Genomic DNA, 12,479 nt, shown 5'->3' with positions numbered 1-12,479 from the left:
ATTTTTAAGCAAGCAACTTAAGAGCAACACAGATCCTGGAGCTCAACAATCATGCACCCAGGGGCAAACTGAACTCTAGGGAGAACATTTAGCTTGCTTTCTTACTCGTAGTTGAAAGCAGTTCTTCCTCATACTAAACACTGGGCTTTCTGCTCAGTATCCCTCCACAGAGGACACAACCTTCTGCTAGTAACTAGCCAAAAGGAGTATCATGTTGATGTAAGCTTCAGCCACATCATGAGACAAACCCACTCTGTCTGCTAACATTTTTCCGTGTTTAGATGAAAGAGAGATTCAGTGCATGCACAAAATGCAGCTGCTGTTGGTACTCCCTTAAAACTAATGGTAAAACCTTCCTTGTTCTAGATAGTGGCTGGGCAGCGGAGGGACCTGGGTGTGGTGCTCAGCGGGCTGCATGCTTCCTCAGCACTGAAATCACTCCATCTGGATTCTTCTCTATAAAGCATTGGTTCCTTATCAGCCAAAAAGTGTAATGTAGACAAATCACCAGCCCCTGAAATGTCTGGATTTACTAGTGCTAAGAGTAGCAAAAACCACTTCAGACATGCAGGGTTTTCACGGTGTCCTGTTTACACCCCAGAGTCCAGGTTTGATAAGTAGAATAAAACCGGACTGTGCTCTAGGCACTGGCACTTGGAAACAGCAAGATAAAGTAGACACCTGCACCAACACAGTGTCTCCCCATGAGGCCTTAATGGTTACAAGAAGGATCCTCCAGACATACCCACCACGGGCTGCTTCTGTGGTTCTATGCTCTTGTTGCAACCAGTGAAGACTGTCCATTGCTGTGAGGGCTCCAAGAGAGGAATTCAACCCTTTCCTTGCAGCAGACACCTATAGACAGCATGGGAACTGCTCCTTGTCTCTGCTGACTGTATGAATGAGGTTTCCATTGGCTCAAGGAGAACTGGAACAGCATAGATGAGGTCATCTTCCTTTAAATACTTTTTGCCCCTTTGCTGTGTGATCTGAAGCAAGTCCAAGTCCAGCTCTGCCATATATCAGGAGCTTACCGGAGCTTACTCATTGTATTCAATAGATATTGGCAGAACTGCTTCAGCAACTCCAGGTCTTAAGGAAAAGATTGACATGTGATGGGGTTCTGTAGCAGCTCCGTTGAGCTGCTGTACACGTCCCACTGCCTCCTCCCTCCTGGAGACAGGGCAGCCAAGCACAATGATCTGGTTTATAGAAAACAAAGGAGTCAGACCTGGGGCTGCCCCATGGTGCTGGGAAATGTTCATGTGTATGAGACCTGCTCTTCCAGATGGTCAGGTTGTCCTGGTGCTCATGAGCAATGGAGCAGAGCTGAATGTGGGAGGGGTTCAGGGCAAATTGTACTCCCAACAGCCCTGCATGGGGTTTTCCTCGTGTTTGCGCAGGATACAGGATCCTGCAGAGACTCAGCCATCCAGGAAGAAGTGGGAACAAAATGGGATATAGGTTCCTTGAAATGTGTATGCCAGCAAAGCCTTTCTTCATGTCCTAGCAAAACCAACAACATAAAAAGTACCCAACTTCTTTGTAAAGTGGAGATTTTTCTTCGAGGCTTTTTCTCCTGCTGAAATCTGCTGTCTCAGCAGTGGCCCTGTGCAAAGCTCTGCAGGACCGAGTTAATCTTCTACTGAAATTCTTTGCTTCAGGGTTAGCTCTTAAAATTGAACGTCTACAAACTGTAGGCAAATGCCTAAATTAAATACACAGGGGCCAATCCTTGTCTCACATACTTGCAGTTAAATCTGAGCACCAACAGTGAAGGCATTCCAACTGCAGCACTTCAGACCTTGTGGTCTCAGTGAAATAGATCCTGCTGGCTATATAATCTTAAAAGCTGCAGACACATCTTCATCTATGTATCACACAGGAAAACACACACACAAAATCAGCTTCCACTGAATATACCTATTTTTTACATTCTTAACATTGTTTAGTATACATTTTTCTATTCTATTTATATTCTATTATTTAGTATTCTAAAGGTGCCTTGGTACTGGTAACACCCCAGAGAATTAATGACTTTCAAATCTCTCTTTGAAAGTAATTTCTGCTGTTCTTATATTATCATAGAATGGTTTGGGTTGGAAAGGACCTTAAAGATAATCCACTTCCAACCCCTATATTTTGGGTAACCTTTCCAACTCAGTTGCGGTGGAGGAAAATGGGGAATTGCTGAGCATCCCTACTCCTCCTTGGGGAGTATAGCCACCACATGACTAAAATGATGAGGGCTTTTTTTTCCTGCAGCCCCATTTTAGAGGGAAGAGCAGGCTGGTCATGAAGGCTTCTCCTTTTGGTCACAGGGTGGTCAGATATATGTATACATGGTCATATTTATAGTACTTTTCTCTGTACTGAAATAGCCACAAGCACCACTAGATGTCACAACTGCTTCACTGTTCGACTTCTCTCCCAGGGCTGTTTCACTACAGGCTTGGCTGGGAAAGGACCTTAATCAGGTTAAGCTGAAGAGCTAAAGCCAGGGACCACATAACTAAGTGAAACCCAGGTTTTGTCCTCAGGAAGCGCAAGATGCTTTAGGACAGACCCTTCTTGAGCAAAGGATTCTTCTGAAATCCTCTGTTTTCAGGCACAAAAAGACTCTGCAGCTTGTTCAGTCTGAAAGAAACCTAAGGACCTCCCTGGCTCTTTGAAGCTACACCTGAAACTCAGGGAGGAGAAGAGGTTTGAAGAGGGACACACAAACTTTGCTGAAGGCAGGAAAGCAAAGTGACCACAAGGATGTTATTTCCTCCTTTATTCTGATTATTTCAGTGTTGGAAGTAACTTTCCTGTAGTTTTCTCTAGAGCTAGTGTATGGCATTTGCATTGCTGTAGTTATTGATGCTTGTTGGTCCTGGTCTCCACAAACTGCCATCTCCTCCTGTTTAAATAGTTAAGAAATAACAATACTGAACATAATTAGGCCAAATTCAGGGCATTTTCTGTTCAAGGGGGCTAATTATAGTGCTACAGAGGTTGTCTGTATCTCCGCCCTATATTAGCAAACTGTGGCAGAGAGGTGAGCGATTGCAATGCAAAGGAGCAAGTGCAGTTGCTTTAGGCCATGTGAAGGTCAGGGGAAGAATATTCTTCCTCCTTTCCCAGGGATTTCTGTCTCCTTTGGTGTCATCCAGAGGAACCTGTTCAGGACTTAGCACTGAGGTTACCACAAAAGAAAACTACATGTTTTTCAAATAGAGATTCAAACTAACTCTCTCTGACAGGCTTTGAAAGGGTTTTTCTTCCTCCTCCTAAACATGCTGTAGTCAATGCCTGTGTAGACCAGCCTGTGTCATCATAGAATCATAGAACAGTCAGGGTTGGAAAGGACCTGAAGATCATCTAGTTCCAACCATGAAAATAATAACAAGGCTGAAGATCCTAATTCATTTATTCACTCTGTCATGACCAGTAATTGCTCCTGTGACTTTCACTCCAGTGGCAACAGTAATTACAAGCAAAACCAAAACTGAATTCCTGTGAAATCGCCATTAAAACATTCCCTGAAGGAAAAAAATGAAAGTCTAAAACCAATGAAAAAAGTTAAGAGAAAAAGAAGGCAAAAAAATAGGGGAAAAGTGATCATTAGAACTGCACCCCACAAACTGCAGTGGACATGTTCAGTGGGGCTGTTCTTACTGGGCTGAATCTGGGTGCTTCACACAGCGACCGGCTGCTTCTTAGTGAGCTCATTTTTAAGAGCCTGGGCTGAGGAGCATAAATTCCCATTGCTGTTTGCACACAGAACAGGGAAGTTCCCTGTATCCACTGGGATAACTTGCCAGCAGCTCCTCTCCAGCCCATTGCGATGACCAGAGCTGACACTGTGCACACTGCCACCCATATAGAGCTGCTGTAAGTGTTGCACATCACTTCTCACACACCGTCTTATCAACATCCAAGCACAGCTACAGGCTGGGCAGAGAATGGATGGAGAACAGCTCCAAGGAGAAGGAATTGGGGTGTTGGTCGATGAGAAGCTCCCCATGACCCGGCTTCAGCGTGTACTTGAGCCCAGAACCGCACACCCCCCCCCCCGCCCCATGTGCTGGGCTGCACCCCCAGCGTGTGAGCAGCAGCTTGGTGAGGGGATCATGCCCCTCTGTTGTGTTCTGGGGAGACACACACCCCCCCCTGCAGTCCTGATCCAGCCTTGGGGCAACAGCACAAGAGGGAGCAAGGCCAGAGGAGGCCACAGAGCCGCTGTGAGGGCTGGAGCAGCTCTGCTCTGGAGCCAGGCTTAGAGAGCTGGGCTGGTTCAGCCTGGACAAGAGAAGGCTCTTTAAGGGGAGAACTTAGAGCAGCTCCAGTGCCTAAAGGGGCTCCAGGAAACCTGGAGAGGAGCTTTGGACAAGGGCCTGTAGGGACAGGCCAAGGGGAATGGCTTTAACCTGCCCGAGGGGAGACTGAGATGAGCTCTTAGGCAGAAGCTCTTCCCTGTGAGGGTGCTGAGGCGCTGGCACAGGGTGCCCAGAGAAGCTGTGGCTGCCCCATCCCTGGCAGTGCTCAAGGCCAGGTTGGACACAGGGGCTTGGAGCAAGCTGCTCCAGTGGAAGGGGTCCCTGCCCGTGGCAGGGGGTTGGAACTGGGTGAGCTTTACAGCCCTGTCCATCCCAAAGCATTCTGTGATTCTATGATCCAGCCTACTGTACACACCAGGATGGCCTTTCAGGCTTGACTCATTTGCCTACTCGTACACTGCATCCAAAGCAAGGATTAAACCAAGGAAAAACCTCATTTAACTTCATCCCTAGAATGGAGATGAAATGGAAACATCCAGAAACTTTTTGTCTCAAAGCTAAATGAATTTTTCTGTGCCTTCAGCTAAATTCATTTATATCCTGAGCATCCTTCTTTAAAAGCATGAATCTCCATGTCCTCCCTCGGAGCACACTTTCATAGCAAGTAAGCCACAGCTCGGACTGACACGAAGAATCCTGCTTATTTTCTGCAGTAGATCTAAAAAAATCTCTCTGCATCCTCCATTTAATATTCCAAATCTGGGAAATCTTTGTATCCATCCTTTTCATTTTGACCCATCTCTACTAAAATCACATTGAAGTAATGCAGTACTTTGCGAAAGTGTTATCTTGGCTCTCTGATAGAGACTGGGAGGTGGGAGGAGATACAGGTTGCATTTATTTGGGGGAGGCATTCCCAGGAGGTGATGGGTCCTGCCTAAAATAGATGGGGTGAACTCATTTGGCTCTTTCCATAGGGCTCCACATTTGCTCAAGCTAACTGCTCACGTAGCTCTGGAGTGGGAATTTATGTGAGACAAATCCTATTACTGATGTGGTAAAACTGGGAATAAGTGCTCCTGGTGCTGCTGTAGCTGTTTGATCAGCAGAATGGGTGCCGAGAGAGATCGATAGACCAATAAATGTATTATAGTAGACAATATTTGTCCATGCTTGGCCAGTCATCTGGCTAAATGGCAATATTGATCCTGTAAATAATGACATCCCTCAAAGACCTTGCTTACTCCTCAAGCAGTAAATACAGGTGTTAGGGCATGGATTTCTCCACTGAGTTTTTGGGAAAGGGAGCCATCAACCACAAAGCAACTGCATAATATGGACTTTCTCTCACACTAGTTGTATCTTATATGTTTCTCTTAAATTAGTTACACAAAGACTATGAAGGTATCATGTTTCTTTTCCCTCTCATTTACTGAATAGTCAGTATATTTAATCATAGAATCATAGAATAGTTAGGGTTGGAAAGGACCTTAAGACCATCCAGTTCCAACCCCCCTGCCATAGGCAGGGACACCTCACACTAAACCATCCCACACAAGGCTCTGTCCAACCTGGCCTTGAACACAGCCAGGGATGGAGCACTCACAACCTCCCTCGGCAACTCATTCCAGTGCCTCACCACCCTAACAGGAAAGAATTTCCTCCTTATATCCAATCTAAACTTCCCCTGTTTAAGTTTGAACCCGTTACCCTTGTCCTATAGCTTACAGTCCCTAATAGAGAGTCCCTCCCCAGCATCCCTATAGGCCCCCTTCAGGTACTGGAAGGCTGCTCTGAGGTCCCCATGCAGCCTTCTCCTCTCCAGGCTGAACAGCCCCAACTTCCTCAGCCTGTCTTCATACGGGAGGTGCTCCAGCCCCTGATCATCCTCGTGGCCTCCTCTGGACTTGTTCCAACAGTTCCATGTCCTTTTTATGTTGAGGACACCAGAACTGCACACAATGCTCCAGGTGAGGTCTCCCAAGAGCAGAGTAGAGGGGCAGGATCACCTCCTTCGACCTGCTGGTCACGCTCCTTTTGATGCAGCCCAGGATATGGTTGGCTTTCTGGGCTGCGAGCACACACTGCAGCCGGCTCATGTTCATTTTCTCATCGACCAGCACCCCCAAGTCCTTCTCCGCAGGGCCGCTCTGAAGCTCATCTCTAATCCAGAAATGTTCAGGTTTTCTAAGTGATTGCTGATTGAACAAAGCTGATTTGTTCCTTTATAACCAAGATGTTCTCAGTCTAGATGACTGAAACAAGCCATAAGTACTCACATTAAGCACTTAGTGACTGCCCCACTGTCATGAAGCTGAGTGTAAGAGCTGTGTTAAAACATGAACCCTATACAGAAATGGCCAATGATTCCCCATGTGAAATGCTGCCTAGCTGGGAGCTTAAAAACATGTCAGTTTGACATCCAGAACATATACATCGTAACTTTTATATCCTATTTACAGGACCCACAGCTAATTTAGTTGTAAAACAGTGAAGGGAAGACATTTTCCAGGAGGGATAGACTGAAAAATACCAAACCTGGGAATAACGTTTTGGTGTGTTTTTGACTCACACACGTAGCAAAACATTGCTGGCATCTCCAGCTTTACCATTCTATGAGCAGAGAATATTCTTCCAATGATTCCTCTACAAGTGAGGGTGTCCAATCTCTAAAACCTTCTTGCTCATTTGCTTTAGAAGCAATATGGATAAAGAACTGGCTGGATGGCCGCACACAAAGAGTTGTGGTCAATGGCTCGATGTCCGGCTGGAGACCAGTAATGAGTGGTGTCCCTCAGGGATCGATGTTGGGACCGGTCTTGTTTAACGTCTTCATCGCTGACACGGACAGTGGGATTGAGTGCGCCCTCAGCAAGTTTGCCGATGACACCAAGCTGTGTGGTCCGGTTGATACACTGGAGGGAAGGGATGCCATCCAGAGGGATCTTGACACGCTTGTGAGGTGGGCTGATGCCAACCTTATGAAGTTCAACCACGACAAGTGCAAGGTCCTACACCTGGGTCGGAGCAATCCCAGGCACAGCTACAGACTGGGCAAAGAAGAGATTCAGAGCGGCCCTGCAGAGAAGGACTTGGGGGTGCTGGTCGATGAGAAAATGAACATGAGCTGGCTGCAGTGTGCGCTCGCAGCCCAGAAAGCCAACCGTATCCTGGGCTGCATCAGAAGAAGCGTGACCAGCAGGTTGAAGGAGGTGATCCTGCCCCTCTACTCTGCTCTTGTGAGACCTCACCTGGAGCATTGTGTGCAGTTCTGGTGTCCTCAACATAAAAAGGACATGGAACTGTTGGAACAAGTCCAGAGGAGGCCACGAGGATGATCAGGGGCTGGAGCACCTCCCGTATGAAGACAGGCTGAGGAAGTTGGGGCTGTTCAGCCTGGAGAAGAGAAGGCTGCGTGGGGACCTCAGAGCAGCCTTCCAGTACCTGAAGGGGGCCTATAGGGATGCTGGGGAGGGACTCTTCATCAGGGACTGTAGTGACAGGACAAGGGGTAACGGGTTAAAACTTAAACAGGGGAAGTTTAGATTGGATCTAAGGAGGAAATTCTTTCCTGTTAGGGTGGTGAGGAACTGGAATCGGTTGCCCAGGGAGGTTGTGAGTGCTCCATCCCTGGCAGTGTTCAAGGCCAGGTTGGATGAAGCCTTGTGTGGGATGGTTTAGTGTGAGGTGTCCCTGTCCATGGCAGGGGGGTTGGAACTGGATGATCTTGAGGTCCTTTCCAACCCTCACTATTCCATGATTCTATGACAGCCCTTGGATAGCCCACCAGCTGCTGCAGGGATGGTTTTGGTTGGACAGAGCATCCAAGAAACTGGGACTGAAGCCCAAACCTATTGACATTGAGGTACCAACACATCAACCCAACATGTCCCATGAGCTGCTCTTCAACTATACATTAATATATACATTACATTAGTTACGAGCTCTTGGATTTGATTCTTCACTGATCTGCTCCAGCCCTCTTTAAGCTGTACATAAAACTAAAGAAATATGATAAACCCTTTCAAAACCAACACTCATGTAAGCACTAGGGGAAGGCAAGGCTGTCTTTCTTCCAGCAAGCAATTAAGATAGTAAAAGCATCACAGTGCACCCCCTAGATTTACAGCGGGGCTTATCAATTTAATTTGTCATTGCCAAACACATTACATTGGGATTAATCTGTGCAGGTTATTAAACAGTGATTACAAGAAGATGGTGTGCTGTAGCAGGCAAATAACTCACGAGTTACCGAAATTAAGGCTTTGGAAATGTTTTAAGGGAATTAATGTTTAATTAATGATTTGATCTATAAGGCATTCCAGTAATAGCCTCGGTAAGAGATGACACAAACCTGTGAGACAGTTGTAAGTAGATACTTGATGTTAGTATTTGCTTTAATTAATCCTGCATTGCAAGAGTACCACGAGGGAATTTAGAGTTTGGTGCACTAGAAAAGGAACGTTACAATGAGTAGGCATTTAGGCCTTGGTGATGTGTTTTGCCTAATCAGATTTATGTGCCCATATCATTCATGAAATGAACTTTGAATTCAATGTGATTAAGAATATTCCTAATAAAACATCACAAATGAACTTGGATATTAAAGCGTAGGGAGGTTTATGGTTGGCTTAGCAGAATCATAGAATCATAGAATCAATTAGGTTGGAAAAGACCTTTAAGATCATCAAGTCCAACCGTAGTAGTTGCTTTCTAATTCCACTGAATTTCATCTTTCTGCTACTGATTTCCAGACACAACATAAATCAGTTGCGGAATTCAACTTTCCAACATGGATGATGATTTATGTTAGAAAACTTACCTTGCACTGAGACATTCTTGTACAAAGGCTTTTCTTTGTTCACTTAAAAAAAGTAGCTTATGTAATTTCTTACAGTCCAACCCAAGTCACTGATCCTTTACTCATTACACTTGCCTCAATGATCCAACATTGTTTTCAAAGGTGTTTGTGTCAGTAGCTACAAAATACAAACAGGAAAGTCTATTGGACTGAAAACAATACGCATCTGGTATCACTCTTCCTACAGAGATGATGTTACAAAGACTCTTCTACAGAACAACCTTCATTAGGGGATTTCGTAGTAATTTATAGTGTCCTGTCAGGAGATAAATCCCACATGAGATTCAAGGTATTTAGATAAGTTCTGTAAACAGGGGAAGTTTAGATTGGATATAAGGAGGAAGTTCTTTACTGTGAGGGTGGTGAGGCACTGGAATGGGTTGCCCAGGGAGGCTGTGAATGCTCCATCCCTCGCAGTGTTCAAGGCCAGGTTGGACAGAGCCTTGAGTGACATGGTCTAGTGTGAGGTTTCCCTGCCCAGGGCAGGGGGGTTGGAACTGGATGATCTTAAGGTCCTTTCCAACCCAAACCGTTCTATGATTCTATGATTCTGTATATGGGCTTTTTAACTCTTCTGTATCCAGGATGATAAAACTCCCATTAAAGTTACTGGAAAGGCAAATGAATAAACTTTAGGTGTTTTAGGTACAAAAAAAAATGGCAATTTATAGTCTTCAGGTTCATCTCCAAGCTGAAATATGTCACCTTGTTGCTGATGTACTAAGAAAAATAAAACTGGAGGATTCACGAGGCTGGAGGAACTTGAAAAATCACTTTGCAAATGAGGACTTTTTCCCTTTCCCTCCTTTCCTGGTGCAGCTGGACCAAAGTCAAGGTCACTACACAATTCCTGGTCAAATCCCTCTGGTTACAAAATGGATCTGGCTTTATGCTAAAAAGATATTAATACTCACTACAGCTTACCAATGTTCATTATGGCTACTTTTTGTCACTGGTTATAATATGTTTACTTTCTCATCACTTTAGCTATTAGCGGTCGGTTTAATACACAGAGCACACATCCTCTGTGCTGCCTGATTAATTGTTTTCATCTCTTTTTATGTCACATTACCCAGAACAATAATAAAGTCAGATGATAAATCCCATCCTACAGTGACAATAAAAACCTGACAGTAATACTTGCTGTATTGTGGAACAAGATGATCCAGTTTAGCTAAACACTTAACTCCTTTCTACTTAGTTTAATTAATTCAGCTTCATTATTTAACCTATTAACCAAAGGTTAATTAAATTGAATCTGAAGCACTCTCTTACTATATTTATATTCCTTATTTTGGGGGTACGGGACTAGTGATTCATTACCTCTCTTGCCCATTAATTTTAATGCTGCTGTTGCTCTTTCTTGAAATGTTTGTTTTCTCCAGGGCCAAGTTAATCCATAATTCAGTGCTAATGGTAAATCAGTTGTGCATTACCCACTGTGCAAGGTCCAAAAGGTGATGCCAGGGTTTGTATGCAGGGGCTGGAGCGCATCGTCTCACTGTGGTTAGCAATGGGTAACAGGACCCACTGCAGGAATGCACCCTAAATAGCCACAGCCGTCCTGCCTGGGGCTTTAAAAGGACACCTCCTTCCCACTGCTTTAGGTGTATGTTTTTCCAATGCCATCTTCTAAAAATACATCCCAGCTCTTCTTCCCAAGCTGCAAGGGAGCCGGGTGGGATAGAGGAGGCATAAAGCCTGTTTCTAAAGGCTTTTTAAGGCTCTTTTGAAGAGCATCATGAAAAATCGAAGTCTAAAGCAAACGTCACAGTGCAAAACAGCCAACGCGGTAAAATCAAATCAACAGACTCAAGCCCAAAAGCTGTTGGAGCAGCACAATGGTGTGGGCAAAGCTGAACTGCCACTACCCAAGGAAGTCATGGGTACTTGCAGTGCCCACCCTTACCTGAAGGTCTACCATAGCATGTTCACCTATGAACCATCACCTCTCCAAATACATACATAATGCTAATGGTGACAGTCTAGAAAAGCAAGGACCAGGAACTAGAAACACCTCTGCTGCCTGTGCTCCACATTTTCATCATCATGGTCATAGCTCAGCAGCTAACATCAGCATAAGCACGATGTGTGACAGGGCAGAGCCATGGCTCACCAAAGCCACCCAGAAAGGGATGGACTCCCTGCACCACATCTAAATGTGCCCCATGTATACCGGCAGATGAAGATGTGGGTGGTCATGACATGATGGACATGATGGAGCCTGGCAGCCTCCAAGGGAAAGGACCAGACCATTCTGAAGAGCCCCTTAACTCAGAAATCCATCTGAGTCTGCATATGTGAGCTGGGGGTCTTCGCACCAGGGGGATCTGCACAGCCTCCAGAACTGGTTCAGACACTGAGTTTTCTCCAGCACTTCAGGGATTCTAATTCCATCCAGAGATTTTAAATCACTGTAGCACAGTGAACTCTGCACCCATAGCCCAAAGTCCCACCCCAGCAGGGGCATCTGTTGCGAAAGCACCCATCACTGCTACCTGCATCCCAGGCACATGGAGAAGCTCAAGAATCAGACCTGCCAACTTCAGGCTTAGATTTAACAAACCCCTACTAAGCACAAAGCTGAATGAGATCATATCTGGTCCAGGGCCAGAGAGTAATGGTGTGGTCATGGTTTTATTGGCTTTTTGAGAAGGAGGTGTTTGATTTCAGAGAGAGAAAGGTAAGTCAACAGCAACGTTTGCTCCTGCTAATCTCATTTCCAGAAGCACGATGAGTGAGAAGGCGCCTGGGAACAAAGCTGTGCTTGATTGCTCTCTGCTTATCCAGGATTACATTTTGAGAGCAGTCCTGAGGAGAAAGACTTGGGGGTGCTGTTGATGAGAAACTCACCATGACCCTGCTGAAAGAGGGGCGATTTAGGTCTGATACAAGGGAGAAATTCTTCCCTGTGAGGGTGCTGAGGCGCTGGCACAGGGTGCCCAGGGAAGCTGTGGCTGCTCCATCCCTGGCAGTGTTCAAAGCCAGGTTGGACACAGGGGCTTGGAGCAAGCTGCTCTAGTGGAAGGGGTCCCTGCCCATGGCAAAGGGTTGGAACTGGACGAGCTTTGAGGTCCCTTCCAACCTAAACCACTCTGTGATTCTACATTAGGAACCCAAGATGCATCTGAAAACAGCCCATGGCAAGAACCAGCAAATGGCTTCTGCAGCATCAGGTTTGCGGGAAGAGATATTCCAGTGTTTCCAGCAAAGTTGTACCGAGCACACTGGCTGCCATCCAGCCAACAAGTGCTTCAGAACTACCAGAAGAGATGTGCAGGAAGGGGAAGATCTAAAGACATAAAAATAGCTCCATTTTGGTAAAAAAAGGGGCTATAGTTAGATGCACAGGTTTT

Source organism: Lathamus discolor, chromosome 1 (genome assembly GCF_037157495.1).
Source record: "Lathamus discolor isolate bLatDis1 chromosome 1, bLatDis1.hap1, whole genome shotgun sequence".
NCBI classification, from domain to species: domain Eukaryota; kingdom Metazoa; phylum Chordata; class Aves; order Psittaciformes; family Psittacidae; genus Lathamus; species Lathamus discolor.
The sequence above is the reverse complement of the archived record's forward strand: the minus strand, read 5'-3'. Positions refer to the sequence as shown.